Source organism: Eptesicus fuscus, chromosome 2 (assembly GCF_027574615.1).
Source record: "Eptesicus fuscus isolate TK198812 chromosome 2, DD_ASM_mEF_20220401, whole genome shotgun sequence".
NCBI classification, from domain to species: domain Eukaryota; kingdom Metazoa; phylum Chordata; class Mammalia; order Chiroptera; family Vespertilionidae; genus Eptesicus; species Eptesicus fuscus.
The window spans coordinates 7,409,891-7,429,818 of record NC_072474.1 but is presented as its reverse complement, the minus strand read 5'-3'; the positions used below and the strand labels follow the sequence as shown (position 1 = coordinate 7,429,818).

At 41.6% G+C, this 19,928-nt stretch overlaps 1 protein-coding gene and 1 pseudogene across 1 annotated transcript in view; one reads left to right on the top strand and one right to left on the bottom strand.

The window, feature by feature from the left end:
* The window catches only part of MDGA2 (MAM domain containing glycosylphosphatidylinositol anchor 2), a 1,000,910-nt gene that overhangs the window by 4,189 nt on the left and 976,793 nt on the right, over positions 1-19,928 (bottom strand). The window lies entirely within an intron of this gene.
* Positions 733-1,656, top strand: LOC103294959 (NADH dehydrogenase [ubiquinone] iron-sulfur protein 3, mitochondrial-like; annotated as a pseudogene).

Sequence of the window (19,928 nt, the reverse complement as noted above, 5' to 3'; positions counted from 1 at the left end):
TTTCCAATCTGGGACCCCTCGGGGGATTGGGCCTAAACCGGCAGTTGGACATCCCTCTCACAATCCAGGACTGTTGGCTCCTAACCACTCACCTGCCTTCCTGCCTGATTGCCCCTAACCACTTCTGCCTGCCAGCCTGATCACCCCCTAATCACTCCCCTGCTGGCCTGATTGACACTTAACCGCTCCCCAGCCGGCCTGATTGCCCCCAACTTCCCTACTCAGCCAGCCCGATCACCCCCAACTGCCCTCCCTTGATGGCCTGGTTGCCCCCAACTTCCCTCCCCTGATGACTATCCTGTAACAATGTGGGGGTGGCCATCTTGTGGCAGCCATCTTGTGATGACATGGGGCCACCATCTTGTGATGTGAAAGTGTGAGGGTCAATTTGCATATTACCTCTTTATTATATAGGATTGATTGAAATAATTGTAAGCAAATGAATTAGTTATCAACTTTACTATTGAGTCCCTGTCCCCACTTAGACATCATCCATAAGTATAAAAATAATTTTTATAACTTGAAGGAGAAAAAAATTGAGAAGTTTTGACTCATATTTAATTTCTATAGAGAGGTTTTCCTGCTCACTTATGTTGAGGTATGTCAATCAAGAGTGCCCAAAGCCATTTCTTAGAAGAACATCCAAAAGGTCCTGTATCGCTGAAGCCATAAAAAAACTGCAGGCCAGTGCTAAACTATCTGAACACAGTATACAGCTGCTCAGTCCGCATCATGGTCAAGGAAGCATACTTTGGCTGTCTGGAAATAATGGCTTACATATGACTTGGGGTGGTATTTTGGAAGGTATCTGGGAAGTGGCCAAACAACCCTCACATGACTGTTTAAATCACAAGTGAGAATTAAAAAAAAAAATGCCCAGGGTCAGCACCCGGGGAACGAGGCGGCCACCAAGAGGCCTGGTGGCCAGGCTCTTGGTTGCGGAGGCGCTGCCCAGGGTGGGGTGGTGGGGCGCCCCTCGCGCTGTTGCTGTCTGTGAGGAGGAAAGCGCTGCAGCCGGCAGCGGGACCCAGAATGGTGTGGCCCACAAACAGCTCTGAGCTTTTGGAGGGAGTACCAGGCTGAAATCCTGCCCAAGGATATCCAACAAGTGCGGGTGTCCTGCCAATGAGTTAGGGGTCTGTATCCATCCTGATGGAGTCATTCCAGGGCTGACTTGCCTCAGGGATCACACCAGTGCACAATTCGAACCCTTGGCTGCCCTGATGGCAGTGGGCGCCCCAACCTGGCGGAAAAGGTTGGGATTGTTTACAACCTGCTGTCTCTGCGCTTCCCCTCCCGCATCCCCGTGAAGACCTTGCAGAGGAGCTGACACCTGAGTCCACGGGCTCTGTGTATAAGGCAGCAAACTGGCATGAGAGGGAGAGCTGAGGCATGTCTGGAGTCCTCTTGGCCAACCATCCTGACCTAAGAAGGGTCCTGACAGACTGTGGCTTTGAGGGACAGCCTTTCCGGAAAGACTCCCCTGTCTGGCTAATTGAGTTCCGCTCTGATGAGGAGGTGAAGCTGGCGGTGGCTGAACTGGTGGAGTTGGCCCAAGAGTTCCGCAAGTTTGACCTGAACAGTCCTTGGGAGGCTTTCCCTGCCGCCGAGACTCTCAAGCTTGAAGCCTGAGACAAGAAACCCGAAACCAAGTAGCTCCAGGAAGGCATATGGATCCTAGAAAGCGGCTCATCTATAATTGAGTGTCCGTGTAAATAAAACCTTTAGATTCACCAAATAAATAAATAAATAAACACCCATAGCATACTAGTAAACATTCAAGAACACTGGATATGGAAAAGAAGTAATGTTAATGACTGCACAATATTCCACCTTATAAATATTTATTTAACCAGTACCTATTGTAATTGTAGTAGCCAAACCAGCTAGGGCAGTGGTCGGCAAACTCATTAGTCAACAGAGCCAAATATCAACAGTACAACGATTGAAATTTCTTTTGAGAGCCAAATTTTTTAAACTTAAACTTCTAACGCCACTTCTTCAAAATAGACTCGCCCAGGCCGTGGTATTTTGTGGAAGAGCCACATTCAAGGGGCCAAAGAGCCGCATGTGGCTTGCGAGCCGCAGTTTGCCGACCACGGAGCTAGGGTAACCATGTTTTTAAATCTTTTGGATTGATGCCACTTATCTGGTAGAGAATCAATGTTAGAATAAATCAGTGGTTATTCTCATCCCCTTCATAGTTTTAGCTATGGGATGTTGAGTCTTCTGAAAATAACAGCATAAATGAATGTTATCTTCGAGAAAGTCAAAGCTTAGGTTCATGTTGATATGAGTCTTATTTCATAAAATCAAGCATTTCCATTTGGCCATAAGACTAATACTTTATTGAATGTGAGTAAAGTGATGTCATCACAGATTTTTCTTTTATGTAGGTATTCTAAGGGATCGAACTGAATGAAGTGTAGATTTCTGACTTACACTCAAATTTTAATTCTTGAAGGAATAAGAATGCATTATTCAAGAACATTTTGTCTGGTAATGAGGAAAATTCTTGAGTCACCAAGACTTTTCATTTTAAAAGATGGAGAGGGAAAGGAAGGGGAGTGTACACTGCTCACAGAGTAAAATGCAGGGTTTACAATGTAGTCGTGGCAAAGACAAAGGGACATGCTTGGTGTGTGAAGTGAGATGCTGGTGAAAAGGATAGTAAGGGTAGATTAGAAAGTTCTGCACCTGCTCACACAGACTTTAAACAGAAGCTGAAGTCAGAATTCTTTTACTGGAAGGGATGCTCGAGAAACAGGTTTAGGAGTACATAGATTCTCCATCTTAGCTAGGCAGAGGTGAATAGACAGTGAAATTAACCACAGTATTTTTTATTTAAAGTACATAATTATTTTCAATATGTTCTTGTTACCTAGAGATAAGAGTCAAGATAAAATAACAGGGTTATCCATAGACACAGACATTGGGTGGTGAAGGCTTGGGTGGGAGGGGGGTGGGAGGGGAGTGGGAAGAGGGTGGGAGGAAGAAATGTGGGGGGGAAATATGTAATACTTTCACCAATAAAGATTTATAAAAAAATGATAGGGTTATTTAAAAAATAAAAAACAAAATATATAAATCATCAAAATCATTCCTGTACTTTCAAAGTTGCTTTCCCTGGAATGACCCTATCATTGCTCACAGCACTTCAAAACTTCCCTTCCTGACTTTAAAATGTTAAACACTTCAGAGCAGGGAAGGCACATCCAGAAAAATAGAAAAAAAAAAATCAGGCAAACTTATCTTCATCTCCTTAAATATTATTCTCCTGGCATTTTATATTAAGTGAAAATCCCTTAATAGCATATATTAAATCATCTTTATAGAGAGTTAGCAGTGAAATCTGAAAATATGCACATTCACTTTGATTCTCAGTTACCAAATCCGTAAAGTAGGAAACATTAAAAACTCTTCTGCCCACTTCACAGAATGTTATTGGAGAACTTATTGGTAATTTCAAAACTTAAAATGAAAAGCTAAATCCTCCTACTTTCCCTACTAATTTCTTTTCCCTGTGTCTCTCTGTGCAGCTTCATCCAAAACACAAGATGGGAGCTAAGCTTATGCTACCGATCAAGTCCCAAGGCAGAGAGGGTCTGAAGGCAGGTGCCACCCTGTTTTATGGTCAGATTGAGAGAGAGTGTGGGGAACCTTTGAAGGTAAACATCAGTCGATTGACTGATGTAATTTAATATGTGTGCTACCTGCCTGCTGGCAATATGATGATTCTATGTGTGTAGTTGGCTGAAAAGCAAACATACAAATCAGCAGAAGTCAAAGTTTCATGTGTCCGGAGGACTGCCTATGTCTAGAACATTCTCTCATATGAATACTTCATCCTTTGGTGATCCTGAATGAATTGTTGCAATAATAAAAGTTGGCTGATTTGAAAATCTATTATTTACATTTGTCTGTACAACTATGGGTAATATAGTTTGTCACTGTATAGAGTCAGTTGATTACTTGCTATATAAGCATGGTGGGTGTTTCATTTCTTATGTGGAAATAGTCATGGAATTAGTAGTAGCTGTTACTAGAATAATAAAAATAATTTCTGACAATCAAACTCTTGGTTCAGTTATAATCAGTGCTTTTAATATTTATTTGTAATCTTGTGATGATGGGAAATTTCATCCAATCAGTCAGAGAAATACTGTAGTCTGCCTCAGGATACTATTTGAGCAGGAAGATAAAGGTCTTGAGCAGTATGTTTGTTTTCTGTCAATTTCCACAGCAGCTTTGCTATTGAGAAGCTATAGATTGTATTTTACTTGTCTTGACTCTTACAAAAAAATTTTTAATGCATTGTTTTGTTTATGCTCTGAACCCCAACTACAATTATATCTATGAATTATTATAATAACACTAGAGGCCCGGTGCACGGAATTCGTACATGGGGGGCATCCCTCAGCCCAGCCTGCACCCTCTCACAATTCGGGACCCCTCGGGGGATGTCCCACTGCTGGGGGGATCGGGCCCAAACTGGCAGTCGGACATCCCTCTCGCAATCCAGGACCGCTGGCTCCTAATCGTTCGCCTGCCTGCCTACTTGCCTCATCACCCCTAACCCCTTGCCTGCCTGCCTCATCGCCCCTAACCATTCACCTGCCTGCCTCATTGCCCCTAACCACTCGCTTGCCTGCCTTATCACCCCTAACTGCTTGCCTGCCTTCCTGATCGCCCCTAATCCCCTCTGCCTTGACCCCTCTACCGCGACTTAGTCCGCAAAAACATCCGGAAGGTCGTTTGGCTGTCTGGTCTAATTATCATATTACACTTTTATTACTATAGATTCTGTAGGTTCTAATAAATTCATAAGAGGCTTGCATGCTAAGTAACCCTTTACCATTACTTTTTAAAAAATATTGTTTTGACTGTAAGGTAGATAACAGAAATAAAATGCATAGATATTAAATTTAAGAATGCACCATGACCAAACTTTTAAGAGTTTATAAAAATAAATCCTTATCTTTTTCTCAAACATAAAAATAAGAAACTCTAGCAATTAATTATAATATGATGTATCTCAACTTGGCAGAAATGACCTGTATGAAATGGAAATAATATAAAATGCTCTCTAATTGAATAGATTAGATTATGTAATATTTTTATGAAGTACCATCAGGATTCTGACTACTATTATATTCCAGAGATAAAACTGTTAGGTCTGATTAAGCAATTGAATTGATACCCCTCCCCCAGCAACTGGCTTTTCGGGCTATTTCATGATGGACATTCCCTTTGCTGAGACCACAATTTCACTTGCTGTGACCACCTTCCATTATCTCCCCTCCGGGTACGCACAAAGAAGTCTCCCCAGAAAAAGCCCACCAAAAGTCGTTTAAAAGCCACTGACACCTGTTACTGGGTGCTGGAGCCATCCAGGCTCAGCCACCTGTTGTGCAGATGATCAAATAAATTCGTAATCCCTCACCATTCTGGCCTTGTGCATTCTTCCTTCGATGACCTTTCCATGAGAATGGGGAGCCATCGCCTTGGCTTCAGTCACCCTGAGTTTGCTTCTTGGAGAGCAGTAGGCAGCGGCAGCTTGTCCTGGGCTTACCTCTGAATCCTACTCAGGTGACTCGATTGCTGGCCTCGATCAGGCCTCCCTCCCTTATGGGGTTCCCCTCCTCACCCCCAGCCAGCCAAGGAGGACACCGGACCAGGAATCTCTCCATCTCCATTGCTGACCCTCCATCCCACACCGGCCAATCTTCTCTAGGTGAGTGACGTTCCACAATTCCCCTCGTCTCGAGTCATCTGCCCACTCACTCTCCCTGACTTCTCAAAAGTCTCTCATCACAAAGTCCTAGTGCTAGGCCACAAGACTCCTCAGCTATTTGCCTTTGGGTCCTTCTGGATTGGGGATGCCCAGTTCAGAGGGTCACCTCTCATTTCTCGTGGTGATTTGTTTAGCAGCAGGGATGCCTGCCCTAAACAGTCCCCTTTGGATTTGTAGTCTGTCACTCACCCTTCCTCTCTCATGAGCCACGCCACACTCCCTCTGTAGACTTGCAGGGGAAATCATGCCAAATCATCTCACTTTATTTTGTAACACTGTTTGGCCACAACATAAACTAGATAATAAGTCTCAATGGTCTGAAAATGACACTTTTAATTTTAACACACTGAGCAATTTAGATAATTTCTTCACTGCAATGGAAAATGACCAGAGATTCCCTCCATCCAGGCCTTTTTCACCCTTCATTTCCAATCCTCTCTCAGTCCTGCTCTCCCATCAGATCTTTCTCCTTCACACAAAACCTCTTACCCCTAACACTTCTGATTCTGAGTCTACTTTTGACCCAGCAGACCACCGACCTCCACCCCCTTAAACACCCCTTCCCTCACCTGCAGTAGAGTCCCAAAACCCATACCCTCCTAACCAGCAACCACCTTCTCCCCCAAGCTCCTGAGAGCCCAAATCCTGAAAATGTGAGCTCCAAAACAGCTTTTTCCCATCTAACACTCATTCTTAGGCCACCCAAAGATCACCTTCCTCAACAGCCTCTTCTATTCCTGTGCCCATTCTACCCCTGAGGGAGGCAGCAGGAACTGAGGGTATTATGGTCAATTATGACAGACTTAATGAAATCACTCAGGGCCCTCACGAAGACCCAGCTCTCCTCCTCTCCCACCTCATGGAGGCCTTAGAGAAAATGACCACTTTAGACCCCACCTCCCCAGAGGGAGCCCTTCTTCTGAACACCCATTTATATCCCCAAACAGCCCCCGACACACACCATAAACTTTGAAAAATAGAGGTCCACAAACCCCTCAAAAAGACCTCATTAACCTGGCCTTTAAGGTCTTTAGTAATAGAGATGAGGAGACCCAAATCCAAAAACAAAGGCGAGATCAGGCCAGGCTGAGGCCCAGTAGGAGGCCTTCCAGCTCCTAGCCAGCACTCTCATGAACCCCAAACGGAGTGCCGGTCTTCCAACCGCGGGTAAGTCAGGGGCTAAGCCTCCTCTGGGCCCATGCTTCAAATGCAACAAGAAAGGACACTGGGCCAAGTCCTACTCAAACCCGAGACCCCCGCCTGGGCCCTGCCCAAGGTGCGGAAGGGAAGGCCACTGGAAATCAGACTGTAGTCTGGCTGCTCCAAGTTGGATCTCAGCCAGTCCAGCAAGGCCGTCCTCTGGATCCGGTTTGGAGCTCTCAGACCTCCTGGGACTGGCCACTGAAGAAGCTGCCCAGGCCCTGACAGGGCCCCACAGACTTACATCACCAGGACAGAGCCTCGGGGAACGACTGTGGTGGCAGGTAAGCTGATCTCCTTTTTAATTGACACTGGGGCCACTTATTCTGCCCGCTCTGAACTCGCTGGGACCCTTGTCCCCTCCTCAGTCTGTATTACGGGGGTTGACGGACTAGTCTCACAGCCATTAGCCACCTCACCTCTACACAGCATCTTACTAAATTCCCCCTTTCACTCTTTTCTCATTCTACCTTGGTGCCCGGCCAGGGCCGCCATGCATCCCCTCATAAAGCCCAGTTGTCCCAAACCACAGTCACCTACCTCAGTTTCACTCTCACCCCACAAGGCAGAGCCATTCCTTGGACTGTAAATGCCTTATCTCCTTATCTCCTCCATGACTGTCCCCTCCTCTGAACAGGAATGGTCTCCTTTCTTGGGCTTGCTGGATACATTCACCTCTGGGTTCCCAACTTTATCTTCTCTCACTGAGCAAAGGGACCACTCACTGAGCCTTTAGATCCCAAGGCCAGCATTCTCACCCCTTTAATGCTCTGAAAACTGCTCTGACCTCAGTGCCTTCTCACTGCCCGCCCTCCCCCCCCCCCCCCCCCCCCCCAAACCCAATATTTCCTAAAGAACAACTTTCTTTACTGCAAATGCTTATTTAACAGTCTGGCTATTATCAGAAGCTGAGCTCATTATCTCCCAAACCTTAGCATGTTATCTCTAAGGAAAAATCCTGCAGTTTTGAATCCAAGTGGCTAGAGGCCTGGGAACAGGCTGCGGGGCCTGCTCCCTCCTCCCCCTGCCTTTTCTCCAGCCTCATATGCCTATACATAATTTTCCAAAGTCTTTGGTAACTTAAAGGCTTCGGAGCATTGCTGGGTTAAATGATAAACATCTAAACATTTTAAAATAGCATACAATACTGAAACATTGATTGCTAGGCATGTTTTAATTTGCTCTTAGTTTTTACTACAGAAGGTCTCTTGTACTTTGTTGAAGGTATATTTTCTTGAAAGTAAGAGTATTTAATGTGTGTTCATAAATGTTAATCTAAGAAATGCTGGCTGTTTACTTTTTGGTAATCATTGGAAAATTAAGGTTTCTAAGAGTGAAGAATTCTAATACATTTTTAAAGAAAAAAGAAAGAAAAGGTCTGTACAAGTTGCTGAAGGTATGACAGAAAGAAAGAATATTAGAGTAGAAATACTTAATGGAAGGTCTGAGGCATGGTTATGCATTTTTGAAGGACATAGAAAGAAGGTTTGAAGGCTAATTTGAAAGTGTCAAATTTGTGAAGGTTGCATATATATGAGAAGGAAAAGAGAAATGTTGAAAGAAAGAAATAAGTTCTAAAGTTAACTATTTAAAGTTTAAACAAAGGCCAGACCACTAGCTAATTTATAGCCTGCCTGTAATTAAAAAGCCCTTATCTCCACCCTGACAAGGACAGAAAGGGAGGGGGAGAGGGGAAAAGAAAGAAAAAAAGGGGGGGGGGAGGGGAGGCAAGGGCCATTTTACTCTGAGCAAGAAAGCCTGAGGTTTCAGTCTCCAAGCTTGGCAGGATGAGGTTGCTGGATACTTCTTAAGCTAAACCAGAATATTCGGCAGCAGAATTTTAAGATAGGAGCATAATGCCTCAGACCCCCATCCAGCCTGCTCTTCAGATTGGCTGGGGGTGGAGGTGGCATCTGTACTTCATGGGTCAAATGTATAAGTTTATTTACTTTGCTTTTTCAAAAAGGAGCATACTTTAATTACTGGATAAGTTAGCTTTTCACAATATAATCAAGGTCTCATATAAACTTATTCATATGAGAAGCCAATATTTTATGAGCAACTGGTTCTAGTAAAGTCCAAAGTAAAATTTGCATATATATGCAAATGAGAACTAGTCAAAAGAATGCTGTTTAGAAGTAAATTTAAGCTTAAAAGGAAGAAATTTAAAAATCTCTTCCACTACTATTTACAGAGTAAACTAAAAGTTATTATTCAATCATTAAATCTCACCATTAATGATATACCATAAGTAAAAAGAAAGTTACTTTTACCTGAGATGTATGCATTTCAATATTGGCCAGCATATCTCTCTCCTACCTGTTTTTCTGGGAGGCAACCAACTTGGTTGCTCTGTTTGAAAGAAAATAAAATTCTTTAATGTAGCAATATTAAGGTGTAAAAGTGAAAACAGCAAGGATTAAGGTTCAGTAAAAATAAGAAGTTAAGCCAGTGAATGGGAGATTATAACCTCAGGAAATTTAAAGCACTAAGTTTGGCTGGAAATAGATCCTACTCTTTCCCACATTGTTAACAAATCAGAAAAATCAGGCAGGAGAAAAACCCTTTTATAGCAAGGGGCAAAACTAGAAAAATAAAAACCTTGCCCCCAGTGTAACCAATTCTCCCCTAACAAATAACTAGTCAGGCAACTAAGACCCCCTAATCTAATAACCCTAATCTTTTCCTCCCTAAAGATAACATCTAGGTCTCAGTTGTATTTCAGCTTGTCACTGGGTGCTGGAGCTATCCAGGCTCAGCCACCTGGTGTGCAGATGATTGAATAAATTTGTAATCCCTCACCATTCTGGCCTCATGAGTTCCTCCTTTGGTGACCTATCAAAAACCATGTATCTTTCCTCTTCTTTAATTGCCATGAAAAAGGAAGTAACAACGTCTACATACTTGTGGAGAAAATATTGAAGTTTAGGTCTCTTAAAACAGGGTTCAGATTATGGAAACCCCATACACAGTAAGGTTGATACTTAAAATGATTTCATTGAAATGACAAGTTTAAAATTTAATGTTTTCACTGTATGTCTATGCAATTCAGCAAACTTGGTATGCAAGAAATACTGCATAATCAGAAAGCTAACCCTTGTTTTGTAAATTCAAGTGGAAATTAATTCTATTAGAATTATACCACACAAAATAATTTTGGTTCATGAAATGACAGTTTCTTACGTACACATAATGCTTTAAAACATACACATCGCTATAGATGTCAATACAGAGACAGAGATATAGATGATGCTGTCAAAGCTTGTATTCAAATGTAATTTCTCAGTAAGAGAAGAAGAGCTACATTCATCACTAGTGAGTGACAGTAGAGGGGGAGTCAAATAATACAATGCACCTCTGATAATCTGACGTCAGCATTAACGGTGCCTTCTGCAAATGTTCCCAAGATTATTTCTTCCTGAGGAGAGATACATGACTTCTGGTCAATGTTGCTAAAGCAAATACAAAGTCTAAAAATGCAGTTTGAAAACTGACAGAATGCATTATTAATTAAATGTTAATTAACGTGAATACTTTTACCTTTCTGTTTTTAACTGTGTCAGTAAGTAATCAAACTAGCCTCAATCATTACAAAGGAGATTTGAAGAGAGGCAGCATTGTAAATCAAGTGGGTAGCCTCAGCTCCTTTCCCGGGGAAGCTCTACGGTAAACTTCCGAAGACTCTGCCAGTCCAACTTGCTACATCAATTAGTTACTTGCTACTGTCAATTAGTTCTCAAAGCTTCTAATCCGAAATAGTATCATGAGAGTTTAATTGTTGGCACAGACAAAGAAATAGATGGCACTGTGAACTGCAATGGGAAAATGTTTTCAGTGGTTGGGTCTGTTTATATCGTTGCCATGGAATTTGGCATAGAATGCCAGATAGGTATCTACATGAGTTTGTGATGTCTACTTAGGAGGACAATATTTTCCAGATTAATACTATCTTTAGTTAGATAAATATAAAGTCAGCATGATGTAATAGGAGTACTATATTCTTTTTTAAATGTTTAATGTTAATTATTAGTGTGGTTTAAGACAAATGGTCTCAAACCTATTTCCAAATCTTGAAATTAGGATATAAGAATAGAAGATCTCCAGAATTACTTTCACTTATAACTAAGAAAATGAAAAGACGGCATTTTATGTCTCATGGTATCTCTAGAAAACATTTGGAATATATTATGAAATGAGTAAGGTACTAAAATAATCTTACCTAATAATAGACAAACATGTAAATTGACCGTACCGCTATGCCCACAGCCAATCAGAGTGAGTATGCAAATTAACCCAACAAAGATGGCAGTTAATTTGCATACATAGGTGCCCAGAGACCTGGGTCCCGGGAACATCCTTGGCACCCAGGTCACTCTGAGATAGGCCTGGCGTGGGCCCTGAGCAGCCTGGGAAGGACCTGAGTCAGGGGGTTCCTGGGCAGGGCTGAGCCTGTGATTGGAGCCGAGGGGGCCCCTACACAAGCCTAAAGCCTTGGCCGGAGGCTTTAGGCCTGGGCAGGGGCAGAGCCAGCCATTGGAGGGAGCTGGGGGGCCCCTGCCCTGGCCCCGAGGCTTTAGGCCTAGGCAGGGGCAGAGCCAGTGATCAGTGTGAACTAGAGGAAACACCTTTTCTGACCGCTCATTGGCTAAGCTTCCTGTTTGCCACTGGTAATATTCTTAGTAACTTGGGTAATAAGAATCCAAAAGGCTGATCTAGGGTTTTTCCACCACACTTCTGGAGAAAAAAATGAAGGTCCGCTGCTGGAGGGCTAAGAAATGTCATAACCTGCCCTAGCTGGTTTGACTCAGTGGATAATGCCTCGGCCTGCGGACAGCAGGGTCTGGGTTCAATTCTGATCAAGGGCATGTACCTAGGTTGCAGGCACCTCCCTGGCCAGGGCCCAGATCAGGGCTCATGCAGGAGGCAACCAATTAAAGTGTTCCTCTCACTTTGATCTTTCTCTCTGTCTTTACCTTTCTCTTCCACACTCTCTAAACATCAGTGGAAACATATCCTCAGTTGAGAAATATCATATCCTATGAAAGAGACATCTTGAAAATGCCTAAAGAAAGTTGTCATTTTTTCATGGTGAAGGGACTGGAGTCTTTGTTGATGAAAACACCTTGGTGGCTGCGGTGACTGGCAGTGGCTGCAGCAGTGGGGTGATGGGGCTGGTGCCTTTCCCTGATCAGCCCGGTCGCCTCTCCATGGGGAGCGGCTTAGGCTAACTCCCCATGGAGAGCGGGCCTAAGACATCAGTAGGACATCCCCTGAGGGCTCGCAGTATGTGAGAGGGGGCAGGCTGAGCTGAGGGAACCCCCCAGTGCACGATTTTCATGCACCGGGCCCCTAGTCTTACCTAATAATAGACAAACATGTAAATTGACTGTACCTCTGCTATGCCCACAGCCAATCAGATTGAGTATACAAATTAGAAGGCCAAAGATGGCAGCTGACCAGCTGCTCCAGGCATGGAGTAGCCAGGCGGGGCAGGACGCCTGCTATGAGAGGGAGGGCAGGGGCGAAGGGATCTACAGGAGCAGAGTGCCACAGTGAAGACAAGACTACAGACTCTGGATTCTGCAGTGAAGATGAAGATGGCAGACTCTGGCCTGAGTCTGTAGCAAAGATGAAGATGGCAGACTCCCAGGCCTGGGAAGGCCTGGGTCCCAGGTGCCGGAGGAAAACCAGTGCTGGAAGCCAAGGTAAGGAAGGCCTATTACCCGAATCTCTTCGTGCAAGGGGCCTCTAGTGGTTAAATATTTTCCTTAGTGTATGTGACATTCTAAGACTAACACTATATTAATTTTACTTTTATTGGAAAATTTGCCCTAATTATTCCCAATCCAGCAAAATGTATTTTCATTACACACTTTGGTCATGTTAAATTAATTCTAGAAAAAAAGGCACAGAAGAAATTTTACTATGACAAAACATCTATTTGCCCTGAAATGGACTACAGAAAAAATTTATTTTCAGATAAGCAAACTAATTGGACACACTCAAAGGACTTTGTAAGTGGTTATTTTTTAAAGGGTTTATGGACCAAACTAATTTAAAGGCATGCAATTCCAAGAAAATAAAATAAGACAAGTGTTAGTGAATCAGAGGTTCAAAGTTACCTATATGTCATTTAGAATTCTAAGAGGTAAGAGATATCCTTTCCACTTGAATTAAAGACATCTTAGTATGCCACAAAGCATTTGAGTAATTTTAAAACTTCTCAAAACATAATTTATATGGTGATATATTCTATATAATTGTTACCATGCTTTCCTGGTAGACATTACATATTAAAATAAGCATTTTTTGAAAAAGCTTGATAAGTTATAAACAATTTTTGAGTAAAAATACTTTTTCTATAAAAGCTCAAAGCAAGAAATCCCAAAATAAAACAAAAACAAACAAAAAGGATAGGATGATGTCTTTGTGCTTCATGTTTCCTTCAACAATCAAGATTTATAAAATAAAAGAAGTCCTTAGTCGATGGACCTAGGAATATATTAGGAAATGAAAGAACATAGACATTTAAAAATTATTTTATATATCTTTATTTCCACTGGTAATTTAAATAGCTCAGCAATACATTGGTTCAAAATCTTTACTTTTTAATTTTCTTCCAGCCAAGATAGAGTACCAGGAGGCGGATGTATCCTCCCACCTGAAACAACCAAATAACTGAACAGGATTTATGAAATGATGATGCTCAGGACACTAAACATCAGGTAATGAAGAACAGTGAATCCTGAGAGATGGAAATCAAACAGCCTTACTCCTGCACTAGAACAAATGTGGAGCCTGGTAGAAAATCTGAGTTGAGAAGATGGAGCTCAGAGTCCAAGGAGTCTATGGCACCTGGAGTGTGCAGGTGGAATACCAGCAAAGAAAGTGTTGCACAGAAAGAGGGATCTGCAGAGGTGCTCCCTCACATATTCAGAGAAGTATTGATCAGGACATTAATGTGAGAAAGTACCCAAACCTTGAAAACAACCAGAAGGATGCATTTAAGGTAGCAGTACCAGCTCACACAGCACTTGGAAAACTACATAATCCATGGGGCATTGTCTAGAGTACTCAGAAGACTTCACTCATTTTGAAAAATAATTAGCCCTATAACCAAACACTGCTCTGGTCTCACCTAAGAAATCTTTTTTGTTTGTTTTCTTTTGTTTCAATTACAGTTTACAGTCCATATTATTTTGTATATCATAGTGGTTAGACAATCATACACTGAATGGTCAGATTATTATGATCTCTGAACGCATAATAATCTGGCCACTCAGTGTATACATATATATATTAGAGGTCTGGTGCATGAATTCGTGCATGGGTGGGGTCTGGCCAGCCTGGCCAAGGGGAGGGGACATGGGCAGTTGGCCGGCCTGCCTGCTGGTCGAACTCCTGGTCAAGGGGACAACTTGCATATTAGCCTTTTATTATATAGGATATACACTGAGTGGCCAGATTATTATGTGTTCAGAGATCATAATTATCTGGCCACTCAGTGTATACTTTGCAAAGTATTGCCCTGACATTTCCACTACCCACATGGCACCATGCATAGTTAATACATCATTATTGACTATATTTTCTATGCTGTATTTTACCTCCCTATGTCTGTTCTGTAACTTCTAATATGTAATTCTTAATCCCTTCACCTTTTCATTTGGTCCCCCACACCCCACCTCTCTTTATTTCTATGAGTGTGTTTTGTTAGTTTATGCATATTGTTCTTTAGAGTCCACATATGAGTGAAATCATATTGTATTTGTCTTTCTCGACTGACTTATTTTCTTTAGTATACTACCTTCTAGGTCCATCCATGGTGTCACAAATGGTAAGATTTCCTTTTTTTTTAATAGTTAAACAATATTCCATTGTATGTATGTACCACATCTTCTTTACCATTCACCTATTAATGGGCACTTGGGCTTCTTCCATATCTTGGCTATTGTAAATAACACTGTAATGGCTATGGGAGTGCATACATTCTTTTGAGTTTGAGTTTCTTTGTATATATACCCAGAAGGAGAATCACTGTGTTGCCTAACAAATCTTAAAAGCAAGGCCAACAATGGTAAAACTGTTTCCAAGGCACTGAACTACATCCCCAAACAAGCTCAAGAATACTGCCTGGCCAGTGTGGCTCAGTGGATTGAGTGTTGTCCTTTGCACCAAGAGGTTGCTGCTTGGATTCCTGGTCAGGACATATGCCTGGGTTGTTGGCTCAACCCCCACTAGAGGGTGTGCAGGAGGTAGCCAATTGATGTTTCTATCTTCTCACTCTCTCTCTCTCTAAAAAACCAATAAAAACATATATTTTTTAAAAAAGAATAATTATAGAAATACAAAAGTTTTCAGTACCTATCAAGATAAAATGCACAGTGTCTGACATCTCACCACACTATCAGGCATGCAAAGGAGCAGAAATATAATGATTTGTAATGAGGAGAAAAAACAACAACAATCAATCAAAACCAACTGAGAACTGACATAGATGTTAACATTAGCAGGGAGTGGCATTAGAACAATTATTATAATACCAGAGGTCCGGTGCATGAAATTTGTGCATGGGGATAGGGCCTAAACCGGCAGTTGGACATCCTGGGGATAGGGCCTAAACCAGCATTTGGACATCCCTCTCACAATCCTGGACTGCTGGCTCCTAATTGCTCATCTGCCTGCCTGCCTGGTTGCCCCCAACTGCCCCCCCTGCTGGCCTGGTCGCCCCACGCAGCCTGCTGTTCAGTCGTTTGGTCGTCCCTCACTAACCCCCCTGCCGGCCTGGTCGCCCCACACAGCCTGCTTGTTCAGTTGTTTGGTCATCCCTCACTAACTCCCCTGCCAGCCTGGTTGTAGGCAGCCATCTTGTGAGGGTGTGAGGGTCGATTTGCATATTACCTCTTTATTATATAGGATGATTTCATATGTTCAAAACATTAACCAGAGACATGGGAAATATTTTTTAAGACTCAAATTGAGTTTATAAAGATGAAAAGTACAATGGCTGAGATGAAAAATACACTGAGTAGTATTAAGGGCAAATTAGACATTTCAAAAGAAATAATTAGTGAATGTGAAGACAATAAAAACTATCCAAAATGGAACATAAAGAGAAAAAAATTTCAGAATTTAAAAGCCTTAATGAGCTGTGTGACATCTTTAAGGGACCTTATATATGTGTAATTAGAGTCTTCAAAGAAGAGGAGGAGGAGCAAAAACATTTAAAAAACATTAGCCAGAAAATCCTTACATTTTATCAAAACTATAAATCCACAAATCCAAGAAGTTCAATGAGCCCAAGCACATGAAAAATGAATAAAACTAAGCAAAAGCACATCATAGTCAATTGTTCAAAACTAGTGATCAGTAGAAAAATCTTAAAAACAACCAAAGGAAAGTCACTATCTATAGAAGACTGCATAGAGTGTCAGCAAACGTATTGTTAGAAACAATGCAAACAAAGGCTACAGAACGGCATCCTTGAAGTTTCTAAAGAAAAAAAAAACTAGAACACTATACTCAGAGGAAATGTCTTTCAAAAAATAAAGGTGCTACAGACATTGTCAGAAGTACACAGGTGAAAAGAATTCATGTTTAGCAAATCCACACTACAATATATGTTAAATGAAGTCCTTCAGGCAAAATAAATTTGATACCAGATGGAAATGTGGATCTACAAAAAGGAACAAAAAGCACCAGAAATAATAACTACTTTGGGCACCGACTATGCAAACCCAGTGTGATTTCTCAGTTGGAATGAGAAGAGCTAATTAGGTAAAGTTCTCAAGGTCTGACTCATGGTGAATAAAGCTTTACTCATTTGAACATTCTTGAACATCTGCTTTGAACATTCTTGTAAATCTCTTTTTATGAATTTAATATGTAAATTGCAGAGGCTGTGGAAAACTTGTCATTTGTAGTGAATAGCAAAATATTTTGCTCTGAATTTACACTGACCACATACTTCCTGGTAACAAAAGACTAACTCACATTTATTTATTTATTTGTTTATTTATTTGTTTATTTATTTATTTATTTATTTAATTGTGGCCAAAGAGTTGGCATAGAGTTTCTTGGTCTTTTAAAATAATCTTTATTGTTGACAGTATTAGAGATGTCCCCCATTTTTTCTTCCCATTGCCCCCTCTACCTGGTCCCCACCCCACCCCAGGCCTTCACCATTATTGTCAGTATTATGCTAAGCAAAATAAGCCTTTCAGAGAAAAACAAATATCACCTAATCTCACCTATATGTGGAATTGAATGAACAAAATAAGCTGCTGAATAAAATAAAACAAGAGGGATGGGAACATGGAACAGACTGAGGAATCTCAGAGAGAAGTATGGGTGGGTGGGGTGGGCAGGAAGAGATTAACCAAATAATATGCATATATGCTAACTCACATCTTGAAATCTCCTTTTTAATCAATAATTCTGGGAACAGGATGCAGTGAACTAAGATTGGTCAATTCACAAAGAAAAGCAATTTCTTTCTATAATACTGCAATCTCAAACTTGGAGCTGGCACTATGGTTCTTGTCTCTTCCCCATATGAACCCCCTCTCATTGCTTATTTTGAAGGAGGCATTCCCTTTAGTATTCTCCCTGCTGCAACATCCTAAATAAAGAATTCATTCACTTGCAAAACAAAACAAAACCTATACAATTTTTTAAATTAAATTTTATTGGGGTGAGAGCAAAAAAAAAAAAAAAAAAAAGGAAACAAAATAGACAGCCAACCAGATGTGAGATGGTATTTGCAAACAGTAACTCTGACAAAGGTTTAATTTCCAGAATATGTAAAAAACTTGTTAAACTTAACACCAAATAATGAAACAATCCAATCAAAAAGTGGGCAGAGAACCTGAAAATTCACCTCTCCCAAGAAGACATACAAACAGCCAATAGACATATGAAAAGATGTTCAACCTCACTGGCAATCAAGGAAATGCAAATCAAAACTACGAGATACCACCTCACACCTGTTAGAGCGACCATTACCAACAAGACAAGCCATACTCTTTTTAATGGGAAAAAATGATAGAATAAAATAATTATTTGCACAAATCATATAATAATTTAATATCTGCCTATAGGTCATTCTATTAATTCTGAATAATGAATAATTTAATTAAGATAGTAGTCTTCCCTAATTTCTTTACCACTTATGCAAATTTCTCGAGTGGACACTCTCTCTAATGACCAGTCCATTGAACTCAACCTGCTTATTTGGATACTATTGTCTTAAACTCTGTGGGTACCAAACTTTTTTGGATCTCCTTTCTTTCAACTCTAAAAAATACTATAGGATCAAACTCCTCTTCCATAGTTCATGTTAATGATTGGTTAGTGTTTGGCATGTTTCCATCCTTTAATCACTGTTCACATATGTCCACTTTTCCTTGGGAATATCAACCACTCCCAGAGCTTCAGGTAGCACATACAACCTGGTGCCTCACAAACATGTATGTCCCCAGTGCTTCAGATAAACATGTCCAGCAACCTTCTGCACACATTTAAAAGGATTTTCCATGGGCATTTTATATTAACACTAGAGGCCCAGTGCATGAAATTTGTGCACTCGGGGAGGGGTCCCTCAGCCCAGCCTGTCCCTTCTCACAGTGCGGGAGCCCTAAGGGGATGTCTTACTGATGGCTTAGGCCCGCTCTGGGGAGCTGATCAGGGGAAGGTGCCACCTCCAGCACCCCGCTGCTGCTGCCACTGCCGGACACCGCAGCCATCAAGGTGTTTTCATCAACACGGACTCTAGTCACTTTACCACAAAAAATGACAACTTTCTTTAGGCATTTTCAAGATGTCTCTTTCATAGGCTATGACATTTCTTTCTTTCTTTTTTTTTATTTTATCCTCACCTGAGGATATGTTTCCATTGATTTTTAGAGAGCGTGGAAGAGAGAGGGAAAGACAGAGAGAAATATCAAAGTGAGAGGGACACTTCGATTGGTTGCATCCTGCATGAGTCCTGACCTGGGCCCCGGCCAGGGAGGAGCCTGCAACCTAGGTACATGCTCTTGATCAGAATTAAACCCGGACCCTGTGGTCTGCAGGCCAAGACTCTATCCACTGAGCCAAACAGGCTAGGGCAGGATATGACATTTCTTAGCCCCTCCAGCAGCGGACCTTCGTTTTTTTTCCTCCAGGAGGGAGGTGGAAAAACCTTAAATCACCTTCTTGGATCTTATTACCCAAGTTACCAAGAATATTGTAAGTGGCATACAGGAAGCTTAGCCAATGAGCTGTAAGAAAAGGTGTTTCCTCTATAGCTCACGCACAGAGGTGCAACTGCTGGTGCGCTGTCTTTCAGCGAGGGCGGGTACCCCTGTGTGTTGTGTCTCTGCTCCAGGCTCATCTGCATGCTCAGCCTCCTCCTGAGACAGTTGTGACTGTTATGGCATCCTAGCTAATTTGCATATTACCTCTCTCTCTCTCTCTCTCTCTCTCTCTCTCTCTATATATATATATATATATATATATGGCCAAGATAGGAGTAACCATGTTTCTCTCTGAAGCGTGTCTCTTTTCCTCTTTTTATTAATTAAGGTAATGTGTAATACAAGCATTACCCAAAACTCCCTTGTTAGAAAGTTCTTAGTCATTTATGGCTATTTCCCAAATTTCCAACCTAAAAATGTTCTGCTATTTTTTTACACTTAGATATAATCTTAATGTTATCCACTTTTCTTTAAACCACTTCCCTAGTTTTTCCCTTCAGCATCTTTTTTGGTGTTCTACCTGTTTTGCCAGCTTAATTTTACCTCCTTGAATCAGTCTTCCATATAACAATCTGAGTGATAAAGCATGTCATGTCCTAAGTAAAATCATTCAATGCCTCCCCATTGCCCAAGCTCCTTAGATTCCTTAACCTCTTCTCACACTAGTCTGTGATTCATTTTTGGGAACCAAGTTCCAG